Here is a 15,136-nt window from a genome sequence, read left to right as displayed (position 1 = left end):
TGACAACTTGCTAATTATTGTCACTTTCCCATTTCTAAATTAATTAATGTCGCATCTTTGATATTGGGAACTTATTGAACCTGACATATGTTGGGTAAATTAACCAAATCAAATTGAATTTACTGAAATCTTGACTTTTTAAATTCTTTTTGACCGATTTTATGAACCGCTTTGTCGATTTATTCGTAGGAATGTTAAAAGGAATGTCTTCATGGTCGAAGCCATTTGCCACCAAAAAAATGTTCCTCATTTGCATCCTTAATCGCATTTTGTGAGATTTGTAAGGGTGATGACAATTGGTTGGAGGGGGAGAAAAATGGTTCAGAACTGCTGTCCCACTTGATCATCAGCAAGTTGCAACAACACTCAGATGCAATCATCAAGCTGAGAATGAAGAGATTTCAAAACATCATCAGCATCAGCACTTCAAAGTTCAGTTTCCTTAAAAGACAACCTTTCCTAACACGTACCTTCATATCCATCACATTTAGAGCATAAATCACACCACATATGCCACAGACTAAAGACTTAAGACAGTTATTGCTTCAGAGGATGAGGTCCATAAATATTATCCTCCAGGATGTGTGGTGTTTGCTACAAATTTTGTGCTGTGCCAGTTCTTCCAGCAATCAGAATATCAACATGCTTAGATGATATAGTTGTCATTGACCATATAGACAGAGTACGCATGGCCTTTTCCTCACTTCAAGAATTTGTTTTAAATGGTTGAGGCTGGAAGTCAGAATGGAGAAAAATAAGGCCTTCCACAACTATGCTTCGGACTTGAGGCAGGCAGGCCTGAGAATCCAGACCACAGATACCGAAGGAACTCTGATATATGGCACTACCCACATCGAGAAATACATACTCCAGGCGGCAGAGGTGGTTTGAGCACTCTGCAAAACCGTTTAAGGAAATGGAGTTTGCTGAATGCAGCAATTTGCTGCTCTGGCAGTGTCACAAATCCTTAATACGATTGTTAGGTGGTGGGTTGTTAAAGTCTGATGTTCATGCTCGAAAGCCTACGATTTTATACAGAACAAATTTTGTGATATATAATGGTTTAATTTCTGTTGAGGTGAGATGGTCATTCTAAAATTTGAGTGGTGTAAAAACACACGTTATGATGTTGCATTTAGCCTTTAAACTGCAAGGAAGGAATGAGAGAATGGGAAATTTCTGGGTACTTTAGGGTACAATCATCTGGGCAAATTGATTTCTGTGTACAATCATCTCGCAAAAATTTCTGAGAATAATCATCAAGTGATCAAGCAGTTTCTTGAGACAGACACTTTCACAAATATTCCCTCTTCCTGGGTTGAGTCAGAATGTTTTCACACTAACCCCATGCAGGAATTTATTCCTGTTTATTAAATTACTATATGAGGTTAATCCCTAATTCACCTACACACACACACACACACACACACACACACACACACACACACACACACACACACACACACACACACACACACACACACACACACACACACACACACACACACACACACACACACACACACGCCATTATAAAGCTTGCAATGTTAGTGTGAGAAATTTCTGAGGATATCCTGAAAACTCAATTGCTCAGTGGGCTGTCACAGTCACATTTGTATCGAAAGCAATTATCAAATGTTCCCAAGTACATTACGAACTTCTTTTCTCACTCTCCCGATACTGCTCTTAGATCTCCCAAACCGCAGGAGTACCTCTGGCTGCGACTTACCCTCTGCTCTCATCTCGTGTTTGTCTGTGTGTTGCACCATCCTCCCAACAGTGACGACTATCTACCTCTCTCTCTTTCTTTCTCTTTCTCTCTCTTTCTCTCTCTGATGACACGGACCAACTCTTAACCAATCATTCCAACTCTCTCTTCCTCATATGTGGTGATTTCAATTGTCACCTTGCTAATTGGCTGAGTGTTGGTACCTTTTTCACCAGCCAGAGCACTTCTGCAAAGGACTTCTGTGAATCCATGGGACTGATTCAATCTGTGAACTTTCCAACCCAGATTTCTTCCAATCGCAAACCTTCCCTTCTGGACTTGGTGAAAGCAACATCCTCAGCAATTTATCTTGCTCATCCTTTGCCCAAATTGGTTCATTTGATAATGTGCTTGTGAAGGTCAATATCTCTCTGGCCATTCCCAGAGAACAGCCTCAGCTCCGGTGCGTCTGGCAGTTCATTCAGGCAAACTGGCAGGGACTGCAAGCAGCCATCTCTCTTCAGGACTGGTCTCATTTTTATATATATATATATATATATATATATATATATATATATATATATATATATATATATATATATATATATATATATATATATATATATATATATATATATATGTTGTTGTTCATCTTTCGGCTGCTCCCGTTAGGGGTCGCCACAGCGGATCATCCGTTATGATCCGCATACTGATTTGGCACAGGTTTTACGCCGGATGCCCTTCCTGACGCAACCCTGGTCGCCTCTTACGACACAGGGATCAGGATTTGGGTTTCGCCATGATTCCAGGCTGCTCTCCACCCTGCCCAGTGCAGAGCGCCGTCCTCAAGCGATCCTCCAACCCAAGCCTCCGAGTAGCCGGATTACAGGCGCACGCCACTACGCCCGGCATATATATATATATATATATATATATATATATATATATATATATATATATATATATATATATATATATATATATATATATATATATATATATATATATATATATATATATATATATATATATATATATATATATATATATATATATATATATATATATATATATATATATACTACCCCTGATGTTAATTCAGCCTGGGAACTCTTCCACAGAAACATGGTCTCTCTTATGCACAGATCTTTCCCATCCTCCTTATCTTGGTACTCCAAGTCCTAGGGTGAGGCAGTTGCTTTAAAACAACTTGCATTCTCCTCCTGGAAAGCAAATCCAACCAGAGGCAATAGTTCAACCACAAAGTCCGCAACAAGTGTATGTCTTCTCTCAGGAGAGCCAGAAAACAACATCTGTCCAATCTCAAGAATGAACTTTCAAACTTGACTCACTCCTCTAAAACCTGGCGGCACCTTGTTAAGTCTGTCTCTGGTGTATGCCACTTGCATATCTTCCCTCTCTTCAAATGGCACCACAACCGACTCTGCCGAGGCCGAATTCTTCAATTCTCTGTTTGCTTCAAAATTTTGGATCCCAAACCCCTCTCTGTACTCACCCTTCCCAGCCATGCCCAACAGCTCCTGTACTCTGTCTTTTGTACCTGAGAAGGTAGAAAGGTTTCTGGCAACCTCCACCTCTGACTCTACGGCATCAGCTCACATGTCCGAACAACTTGCTCTGCTGCTCTTGCACTTCTTCTCTCTGCCCTATTCACCCTTGGTCATTTATCATAGGTCATTTGCTTGGAAAACAACCAACATCACTGCATTACATAAACTAGAACGGCACTTGGTAGAGCACATACCTCCACCAGGCTGAACAGTTTACATTCCGTATCCCACTGATAGACCGGATCTGCATCCATACAATAACCAATATGAAATCCGCTTGATATTATCACCTTAGTCTCGTCATCGGAAAGGTCATGGAATCCATCATCGCAGTTGACATAAAATCATTCCTTTTCTCCAACAGCCTCATCTCAGATCGTCAATTTGGATTCAGACCAAGTCACTCTACCTTGAACATGCTGCTTTAACTCTCCCAACAATGGATGGAGGCACTCAATATTAGACAAGAGATCAGAGCCATCTCTCTGGATATATCTCAAGCTTTTGATTAGTCTGGCCTCCTGCCTTGCTCTCCAAACTGTCTGCCTATGGAATCCAAGGCCAACTCCACTCTTGGATTACTGACTTCCTCTACTCTCATAGCCAACATGTGGTTTTGAAATGAATCCTTTCTTCTCTTCTCCCTGTCACGAATGGGGCCAATGTTTTAGGCCCCATCCTTTTCCTCATCTTCATCAATGATCTCTCTGATTCTCTGGAAAATCCTTTTTATCTCTTTGCTGATGACTCTACCCTCTGTCATGACATCCCCCATCCTTGTGACAGACAGAGAGCAGCCTCTCCCCTTTATTCAGACCTTCACCAAATCACACACTGATCAAACACTTAGAATATGTCTTTTAACCCTGAGGAATATATATATATATATATATATATATATATATATATATATATATATATATATATATATATATATATATAATATATATATATATATATATATATATATATATATATATATATATATATATATATAATATATATATATATATATATAATATATATATATATATATATATATATAAATATAAATATATATAAATATAAATATATATATATATATATATATATATATATATATATATATATATATATATAAATATATATATATATATATAAATATAAATATATATAAATATAAATATAAATATAAATATAAATATATATATATATATATATATATATATATATATATATATATATATATATTGTTGTGGTTACCAGATTCGCAAACCACCATTCAGGTCCCTTAGGTGAGGTATCTCGGTAAGTGCATGTGTAGTTAGGCCCAAACCCGTTGTCTAGTGGGAATACATGTCATTTATACGTGCTGCGACTCTTCAGGATAGCCGTTTTTCTTTTACTATCTTTATTTTGGACCAACCGCCAGGATTACCATCACAATTACAACCACAACCACCGCTTCACCACAACCGCCACGACCTTCCCGTCACACCTCGCCACCGTAGCATCGCCACCGTTCTTGCCCCGCTGTGGGTACCGGTGTTGGACTCATGCAGAACGCGTGTCGAACAGCGTGTACAAAATCACGGATTTTGTGCTTCAAAAACGGATCAAAAACGACACACGCCCACTTTTTGCCGTCCAATCGGTGAGCGAGGGGCGATTTGGCCCCGCCTCCAGAACGATCGATATATGCAAATTTGTGGATCAAAAAGCCTTCACGCCCACTTTTTCTCGGGCCAATGGGGAGCGAGGTGAAAGGTCAAAGGGAGGAGGTCAAAGGCAAAGTTACGGGGGGATAAAAGGACGGTGTTCGTCAGTCAGGAAGAGTAGAGTCGTCGCAAACGAGAACGAAAGAAGTCTGGAGCCCGAAGCCTGCAGTGGCTGGAGAAGCTGAAGAGAGCTGGACGAGGGGGTGCTCGCGTCGGTGCCAGGAGCTGCACGCCCGAGGGAGGCCGGCAGCGCGACCTGGCCGAGGTGGAGACGCACACCAGGGATAATAAAGATCCTCTATACCCCGAGCATCAGCAACCCCCTCCTGTTTCCCCCCGCGCTGAGATAGTGCGACCAAGGGGGCCCCGTTCCCACCCCCTGCCAGGCACTGTCCACGAGGCCCGCGGGTTGCGGGGCCATCGCCGCTCCGCGTCTCATCACCAGACGGGTAGGCCCGACCCGGTCTCGGCCTCAGGCCTGCCCCATTCTTGGGGGATTTCTTTTCCTTGGTTTTGGGTATGTGTTGTCGGCGCCGTCTGTGAAGTAGAATTGTATAAGTGTTGCCGTGTGCTCGGTAGTCGGTATTAGCTCTGCACTGTGTTTTCACTTTTATGTTTGCTTTTTGTGTAAATGGAATTGTGTTTTCTTTTTTGTGTGCATTTGGTGGAATTGTATTTGTGTGCTTTCCGTTCGTCGCGAATAAATGTGCTTTATTGTTGAACTGTTCTCCCGCTTCGCTTCGTCTTTTCCTCCATTGAATCCCCATCTTGCTTCACGTAAAGGGTTGGTAGTGGGCTGAATACGCCCGATAATTAATCGAACCGTCGAGGTCGACGATAACACCGCTCGGTTATTCTGATAGTACGGAATGGGTCGCTTAAGTGGCCCGTGTCCGAAGTCGACCTGCGGCGAGGTGCGATCGCCCGGTCTACCCTCCGCGTGGGTACTTAGGTAGTTCGAATTTGGCGAGCAACCCTATCCCACGCGGGGGCTGATTGGCTCGATCGCGGTGAGACCGAAAGGTCCACCCGTGACTGGTTCCCGGCGTTAGTCCGAGAGGGTCACGACTGGATTGTCCGTCCGGTGGGCGACGTGCCGCGATTCGAGTTACGTGGCCGTCGCACGCCGGCGGGCGCGGAATCCGCAACACTGGTGTCAGGAGTGGGATACAAATTCATCGCCCTCCTCGCGGCACTGGTATTGGAGAGCGGGACAACAGGCTCTCCTGTCTCCGGCTAAATTTACGGGAATCGGTCCAGGGGTGAGAGAAGCGACCCCCGATTCCCTCCAAATTACGAGCGAGCAAATTAACCCTTCACGAGAAGCAAGATGGCGTCTCAAGGCGAGCGGGAGCCGGGGGTATTAGAAATGGATGTAGAATGTGTAGAATCCATGGTCCAGGATGGAATCCCCGTGCAGGAAATGTTGATTGTGCAGGAACACGGACTCGCCCAACTGAACCCAGAACCTGAGGTGGGTGCGGCAGCGGCCGCGGTGTATGACACCTCCCCCCCCCCTCTCCACCAAAACCCTTCCCCGACCCCTGCCGAAACGGCTCACCCAAGCGCACCCGACATGACCCAGCTATACACCATGCTGGCAAAAATGTATGCGGAAACGACAGCGAAGATGATTGCGAACATGAACAAGCAAATGGACGAAGTAAAAACGAAGATGGATGCAAACACAACTGAATTTATAAACGAAATGAAAGGCATGAACAAGCAAATGAAGGAAGAAACGAAAAAGCTGCGGGGTGAAACGCAGAACATGGGCCGATGCCTGCAGGCGGGCATGAAGGCCGTGACAAAGGAAATAATAGTTGAGACAAGGGAGGTAAAGGGTGAAGAGTTGGCAGAGACACGGGAGATAGAAAAAATAGAGGAAAGACTACACGATGAAGACGGGGTAAGTGACGTGCACACACACACGGAGGTAGTGGAGGATAATGGGGGTGAGCTCGCGGAGCGTGTGGGGACCCAGTGCGAGCACCTGGATGGCCTCCTCCAGGAACGAGGGGAGGGAGTCTGCCCCCTTGAGGCGAGTCACGACCAGGTGGGTTCGGTCGTGCTTTGCGAGGTTGAGGGGACGGGTGCTGTGGACGGGTGCACGGAGAGCTTGGGGGGTGTAGAGGCCCCGGAGACCCTTGTGGGGACACAAATCCCCAGTGTGGTTGTCCCTGTGTGTGTGGTGCAAGGCGTGAGTGCGTCCCCGTGTGTGGAAGCGACCCCGTGTGTGAGTGGTGTGGTGGCGATGGTGCCGGAGTACGTGCTTCCCAGCACGCCGTGTGTGGATGAGGCACCGTGTATGGAAGAGGCCGTGTGTGTGAGTGAAACGGCCAGTATGAGTGAGGAACCGCGGGTGAGTTCCCCCGCGTGTGTGGATGAGGCACCGCGGGTGAGTGCCCCCGCGTGTGTGAGTGAGGCACGGAGTATGGATGAGGGACAGCGGTTGAGTGCCCCCGCGTGTATGAGTGAGGCACGGTGTGTGGATGAGGCACCGCGGGTGAGTGCCCCCGCGTCTGTGGGTGAGGCACGGAGTGCGAGTGAGGCACCGCGGGTGAGTGCCCCCGCACGCGTGAGTGAACGGCCGTGTGCAAGGTCGCTGTGTGCCAGGGAGACCGTGTGTGTGAGAGAGCGGTATGAGAGGGAGATGTCGGTTGGCATGCGGGAGCAGGCAGCCGCGTCTCCCGGTGTGAATGTGATGGAGTGGACTGTGTGCGTCGTAACACGCAGGTGTGCGTGGGTGGAATGGAGACGGAGACGGCGACAGAGGAGAGAAAGCCGGGTAGCGGCTGTAGCTGTTTCGAGGACCGTGCCGGGTTCACCCAGCAGTGAGCACGCGGTCCGTGCTGTGCAGCGCACGAGACCACCACGTGCTCGCTTGCGAGAGTGAAGTCCCGGTCCGGAAACGCACGCGGTGGATTTGCCGATCCCGCGGACGGACAAAGTTTAGGCAGGTAAATGGATTTGGACCGGACGGGTTCTCCACGCGATCGTGTGTGTTAAGCTCCAACGGGCAAAGCACATGTGTTCGCGTGGGGAACCCCTCGAGACGTGGGGCTTGTTTTTTTATGCGCACGGTGACGTCATGGCTGCACGTGGGGTTGGAATCCGGCAGGAGGGGTATCTCTGCCGGATGGTCCCGTCCAAGGAGGGACGAGGAACACGTGCAGCTGCATGACGTCACGGGCAGGTGCAAAGTGCGCGAGCTCTGAGTTGCCGCGCAGGTGCTGCGCATGAAAAAAAAAAAAAAGAAAAAGCAAGCCTCACTTTCGGGTGCACAGGATTCCTGGGCAAGGGGTGGAAGACCCCCTTACCCTGGGCACAGGATGGAAACTAGTTAGGGGGAAGGGTTAGCTTAGTTAGACCGACTCCATGGGGCAGGGGTAAGTCCTCATGGAGTCCGTGGAATGGATTAGTTAGAGGGATTGTAGCCAGATTTAGGTTGGTAAATAAAATGATTGATTTGGAGACAGAGACAGACTTTGGATGTGTAGAGGGGACGTAGCTTAGCTACGTAGTGTTAAAAGGAACGTGCTGTAGTTTAAGGGACGACGTGGGAGCACGAGTTAGTTAGGGGAGGTAGTTAGAAGGATGGCAGAGTTCAGTGGTGTGTGTGTTGAAGAGTTGGTGAGTTGTGAGGTGAGTACTTGTTGAGTGAGTGAGGCCAGCGGGTCTGTGTGGATGGAGCGAATGGGGAATGCATGGTGCGATGAGTGATTGGGGGGAGGAGCGACTCCCGCCCAAGAGACCCCGGGGTCAGAGTAAAGTGAGTTAGCTGGGTTAGTCAAATTGAAAAATGGAGGTCGTTTTGTTGTTGGTGGGAATGTAGGCTCGAGACCCATTTGGAGGGGTGCAGGAGCCCTGTTGACGGGCTTGGGAGTGTGGCTGCGAAAGGTGAGTATCGCTGAGTGGGTACCCCGGGCACCAGGCTAGTCGGCCGCGGTAGGCCAAGGGCCCATGGGGGGCCGGGATAGCGTAGTGGGCACGGGTGCGCCTGCTTGGTGCGGGGGCCCGGGGCGCCATTAGCCGCGTGGGCAGTGTTGTGGGCACGGGTGACCCTCGGAAAGGGGCCCGGGAGGCCGGCCTGCCACGTGTGCGTTTCAGGGGAGGTGCCATGGGGGGCACTCCCCGGTGTTAGGGAGCTGGTAGGCTCGGAGGCAGTGTAGTGCCCGGGGGTGCCATAGCGGGAGATTCGGCAGAGGGTCGTGCCTGCCAAAGGGAGCCACGTGTCCCAGCCAGGAGACCGTGTGAGGGCACGGAGAGAAAATTGGGGGGCGAGGCCCGAAATTGTGAGGACACCAACACAGGCGACGGGAATCTGGGTTGTTAGAACCAATAGTTTAAGCGAGAGGCGCTTGTTGAAAGCCCCGGGGTAGTTTAAGAGTTAATGGTTAGGGTAGATTAGGAGATGTACCCCTCCGCACCATCCATCCCCTCGCTCTCGTTGTGGGCCGCTGGACCCACTTTGGGTTAGATCGCCGAACTCTGGGGAGGCCATTCTGGGGCTTCGTTGGGCCTCGACACAGGACGTTAGCTCTCCCTTGTTCCCCTCCGGGAAGGGAACGTAGGGGTTGGGAGTAGGCTAGGTGACAGGATAGGTTAGCCGAACAAGGACGATAAAGGGGGTTAGGGGATGATTTATAGTGGGGGAGTAAAAATAAAAACAACAAAAAAATTAAGTTGGGGCTAAATTGGGGTTTGACAAATTAAGGGAGTGGGTAGGTACAGTGACAGGCAAAGGCGATAGGTGGGAGGGAGACAGGTAGGTAGGTCCGAGCCCGCCTTCCGAGTGGCCAGCACCACCGCACTCCCTCCACCAACCTCCACTGAACGGCAAAGGCTGGCCACTTCATCGGCTGGCCGTGTTTTACTTCAAGGCGGAGGCCGGCCAACTTCATCGGCAGCTGTGTGCTGCAAGGCCTGTGCCGGCCAGTTCATCTGCCGGCTGTGTTTGCCTGCAGCGGCCTTCTTCTGCGGGCTGTGTTTGCCTGCTCACCTTTGCCATGCCATGCCCACTGCCCCTGTTCACCAGCCCCGTTCAATTTTTGCTTTGCCCCCCCTGTTCATTTCCATGTGCGCCAGGATCCGCAAGGCAACAGTTTGCAAGCTGCGAGAACTGCCCTGTTGGCAGCTACAACACGGGCCTGCAGTGGCGGCCCGTGCACCGTGTTTGCGTCCATCCATTCATCCATTCATTCGTTGTGCTCATTGCGTGTGCCACTTGAGCTGGCACGGAGACTGCGTTGTGCAGCCCATGCACCGTTGTGGTTCACTGCGTTCAGTTCAAAAGGGAAGGCCTTGGACTGCGTGTGAGCAGCCAGCCACGTTCCCTGTCACCTGCATTGTTTGAGCCAGAGACTGCATGTGGGCAGCCTGGCTCCCTGCTAACTGCTTTCTTTTTGCAGAGTTCAATGATCCTGGGCCATGGTTTAGTGTAAGATTTGTAAGTTAAGGTTAAGATGTACTGTAAATATGAGTGCGCCCCCGGCATGTATGTCTTAGCGCCGGCAATTTTATTTAAGTCGTCCGTGTGAGTGAGTTTGTTTAGGTAGTTACGCAGCCCTCAGGTTATTTATTTTGGGGACACGAATACCATGAATGTCGCACTCAGGGATCCGTAGGTAAAATGTACTAGGGGAAAACTACACATGATGGCACACGAAAATTTGACGACTCGGGACGAGTCTGTAAAAAGGGAAGGGGTAGTGTTGTGGTTACCAGATTCGCAAACCACCATTCAGGTCCCTTAGGTGAGGTATCTCGGTAAGTGCATGTGTAGTTAGGCCCAAACCCGTTGTCTAGTGGGAATACATGTCATTTATACGTGCTGCGACTCTTCAGGATAGCCGTTTTTCTTTCACTATCTTTATTTTGGACCAACCGCCAGGATTACCATCACAATTACAACCACAACCACCGCTTCACCACAACCGCCACGACCTTCCCGTCACACCTCGCCACCGTAGCATCGCCACCGTTCTTGCCCCGCTGTGGGTACCGGTGTTGGACTCATGCAGAACGCGCGTCGAACAGCGTGTACAAAATCACGGATTTTGTGCTTCAAAAACGGATCAAAAACGACACACGCCCACTTTTTGCCGTCCAATCGGTGAGCGAGGGGCGATTTGGCCCCGCCTCCAGAACGATCGATATATGCAAATTTGTGGATCAAAAAGCCTTCACGCCCACTTTTTCTCGGGCCAATGGGGAGCGAGGTGAAAGGTCAAAGGGAGGAGGTCAAAGGCAAAGTTACGGGGGGATAAAAGGACGGTGTTCGTCAGTCAGGAAGAGGAGAGTCGTCGCAAACGAGAACGAAAGAAGTCTGGAGCCCGAAGCCTGCAGTGGCTGGAGAAGCTGAAGAGAGCCGGACGAGGGGGTGCTCGCGTCGGTGCCAGGAGCTGCACGCCCGAGGGAGGCCGGCAGCGCGACCTGGCCGAGGTGGAGACGCACACCAGGGATAATAAAGATCCTCTATACCCCGAGCATCAGCAACCCCCTCCTGTTTCCCCCCCGCGCTGAGATAGTGCGACCAAGGGGGCCCCGTTCCCACCCCCTGCCAGGCACTGTCCACGAGGCCCGCGGGTTGCGGGGCCATCGCCGCTCCGCGTCTCATCACCAGACGGGTAGGCCCGACCCGGTCTCGGCCTCAGGCCTGCCCCATTCTTGGGGGATTTCTTTTCCTTGGTTTTGGGTATGTGTTGTCGGCGCCGTCTGTGAAGTAGAATTGTATAAGTGTTGCCGTGTGCTCGGTAGTCGGTATTAGCTCTGCACTGTGTTTTCACTTTTATGTTTGCTTTTTGTGTAAATGGAATTGTGTTTTCTTTTTTTGTGTGCATTTGGTGGAATTGTATTTGTGTGCTTTCCGTTCGTCGCGAATAAATGTGCTTTATTGTTGAACTGTTCTCCCGCTTCGCTTCGTCTTTTCCTCCATTGAATCCCCATCTTGCTTCACGTAAAGGGTTGGTAGTGGGCTGAATACGCCCGATAATTAATCGAACCGTCGAGGTCGACGATAACACCGCTCGGTTATTCTGATAGTACGGAACGGGTCGCTTAAGTGGCCCGTGTCCGAAGTCGACCTGCGGCGAGGTGCGATCGCCCGGTCTACCCTCCGCGTGGGTACTTAGGTAGTTCGAATTTGGCGAGCAACCCTATCCCACGCGGGGGCTGATTGGCTCGATCGCGGTGAGACCGAAAGGTCCACCCGTGACTGGTTCCCGGCGTTAGTCCGAGAGGGTCACGACTGGATTGTCCGTCCGGTGGGCGACGTGCCGCGATTCGAGTTACGTGGCCGTCGCACGCCGGCGGGCGCGAAATCCGCAACAATATATATATATATACAGGGTGGCCTGAAAATCACTTTACCCCTTCCCAGTGAAGCATTGTTCTTGAACTCTTTTAATATACAGGTTTTATTGTACAGTACTTACAATAATTAATTTGTCATTGTATCTGTATGTGCTCCATCATTCTTCTGAGTCAGTGTTTCCGCATACCATCGCGGGCGAGGGCAGAGGGGAAGGGACGGAGGGAAGTGCGAGAAATTTATCAGGGGTAAAGTAACTTTCAGACTACCCTGAATGTATATATGTGTATATATATATATATATATATATATATATATATATATATATATATATATATATATATATATATGTATATGTATGTATGTATATATATATATATATATATATATATATATATATATATGTATATATATATATATGTATATGTATATATATGTATATATATATATATATGTATATGTATATATATATATATATATATATACATACATATATATATATATATATATATATATATGTATGTATATATATATATATACATACATATACACAGTGCTCCCTCACCTATCATGGTTAATATGTTCCAGACCCACCCGCGAAAGGTGAAAATCCACGAAGTAGAAACCACATATTTATTTAATTATTTAAACACATTTTAAACGTATTTTAAACCATTATACAGCATCCACACACTCTTATTAACCTTCCCCACACACATTTAATCAGTTATTTAAAAAAGAATTCATCGGAAATGCGACTTCATGGGGCTGCAAAGCCTAAGACCAAAAATAATTTTTAAAATACTATATTGTACTATAAAGTATTGAAAAAAAACATATGGGTACTGACCTATGAAGATATGACGATGATTATGATAGCTGTGCAGTACTGATGAAGATGACGATGATGAGATGAATGTCATACTGCACAGCCAAGAAGAGCATTAAATCTCTTCTACAGGAGGTGCCTCTTCATTGAAAACCCACGATGTCGTGAAGCCGTGAAAAGTGAACCGCGATATAGCGAGGGAGCACTGTATGTATGTATATGTATGTATGTATGTATGTATGTATGTATGTATGTATGTATGTATGTATGTATGTATGTATGTATATATATATATTGTTGTGGTTACCAGATTCGCAAACCACCATTCAGGTCCCTTAGGTGAGGTATCTCGGTAAGTACATGTGTAGTTAGGCCCAAACCCGTTGTCTAGTGGGAATACATGTCATTTATACGTGCTGCGACTCTTCAGGATAGCCGTTTTTCTTTTACTATCTTTATTTTGGACCAATCGCCACCATCACAACCACAACAACAACCACCAACCACAACGCCGCTTCACCACAACCGCCATGACCTTTACCGTCACAACTCGCCACCATCGCATCACCGTCATCTCGCGCCACTCATGGGCACCGATGCTGGACTCGTGTAGGGCGCACGTTGAACAGCGTGTACAAAATCACGGATTTTCTGCTTCAAAAACGGATCAAAAACGACACGCCCACTTTTTGCCGTCCAATCGGTGAGCGAGGGGCGATTTGGCCCCGCCTCCAGAACGATCGATATATGCAAATTTGTGGATCAAAAAGCCTTCACGCCCACTTTTTCTCGGGCCAATGGGGAGCGAGGTGAAAGGTCAAAGGGAGGGGGTCAAAGGCGAAGTTACGGGGGGATAAAAGGACGGTGTTCGTCAGTCAGAGGAGAGTCGCGAAGGAGAACGAAGAGAGAGAACGAGAAAGAGTCGCAAACGAGAACGAAAGAAGTCTGGAGCCCGAAGCCTGCAGTGGCTGGAGAAGCTGAAGAGAGTCGGACGAGGGGGTGCTCGCGTCGGTGCCAGGAGCTGCACGCCCGAGGGAGGCCGGCAGCGCGACCTGGCCGAGGTGGAGACGCACACCAGGGATAATAAAGATCCTCTATACCCCGAGCATCAGCAACCCCCTCCTGTTTCCCCCCGCGCTGAGATAGTGCGACCAAGGGGGCCCCGTTCCCACCCCCCTGCCAGGCACTGTCCGCGAGGCCCGCGGGTTGCGGGGCCATCGCCGCTCCGCGTCTCATCACCAGACGGGTAGGCCCGACCCGGTCTCGGCCTCAGGCCTACCCCATTCTTGGGGGATTTCTTTTCCTTGGTTTTGGGTATGTGTTGTCGGCGCCGTCTGTGAAGTAGAATTGTATAAGTGTTGCCGTGTGCTCGGTAGTCGGTATTAGCTCTGCACTGTGTTTTCACTTTTATGTTTGCTTTTTGTGTAAATGGAATTGTGTTTTCTTTTTTGTGTGCATTTGGTGGAATTGTATTTGTGTGCTTCCCGTGTGCCGCGAATAAATGTGCTTTATTGTTGAACTGTTCTCCTGCTTCGCTTCGTCTTTTCCTCCATTGAATCCCCATCTTGCTTCACGTAAAGGGTTGGTAGTGGGCTGAATACGCCCGATAATTAATCGAACCGTCGAGGTTGACGATAACACCGCTCAGTTATTCTGATAGTACGGAACGGGTCGCTTAAGTGGCCCGCGTCCGAAGTCGACCTGCGGCGAGGTGCGATCGCCCGGTCTACCCTCCGCGTGGGTACTTAGGTAGTTCGAATTTGGCGAGCAACCCTATCCCACGCGGGGGCTGATTGGCTCGATCGCGGTGAGACCGAAAGGTCCACCCGTGACTGGTTCCCGGCGTTAGTCCGAGAGGGTCACGACTGGATTGTCCGTCCGGTGGGCGACGTGCCGCGATTCGAGTTACGTGGCCGTTCGCACGCCGGCGGGCGCGAAAACCGCAACAATATATATATATATATGTGTGTGTGTGTACAAGCTGGTCGGCGACATGGGTGGTCGCTATATAATTGCATA

At 48.6% G+C, this 15,136-nt stretch overlaps 1 protein-coding gene across 1 annotated transcript in view; it reads right to left on the bottom strand.

Moving 5' to 3' along the window:
• RELN (reelin) overlaps positions 1–15,136 on the bottom strand; it is a 346,725-nt gene that overhangs the window by 8,735 nt on the left and 322,854 nt on the right. The gene's annotated exons all lie outside the window — the stretch shown is intronic.

Source organism: Eptatretus burgeri, chromosome 9, assembly GCF_056783735.1.
Source record: "Eptatretus burgeri isolate ZD-2024b chromosome 9, Ebu_testis_v1, whole genome shotgun sequence".
NCBI lineage: Eukaryota > Metazoa > Chordata > Myxini > Myxiniformes > Myxinidae > Eptatretus > Eptatretus burgeri.
The sequence above is the reverse complement of the archived record's forward strand: the minus strand, read 5'-3'. Positions and strand labels throughout refer to the sequence as shown.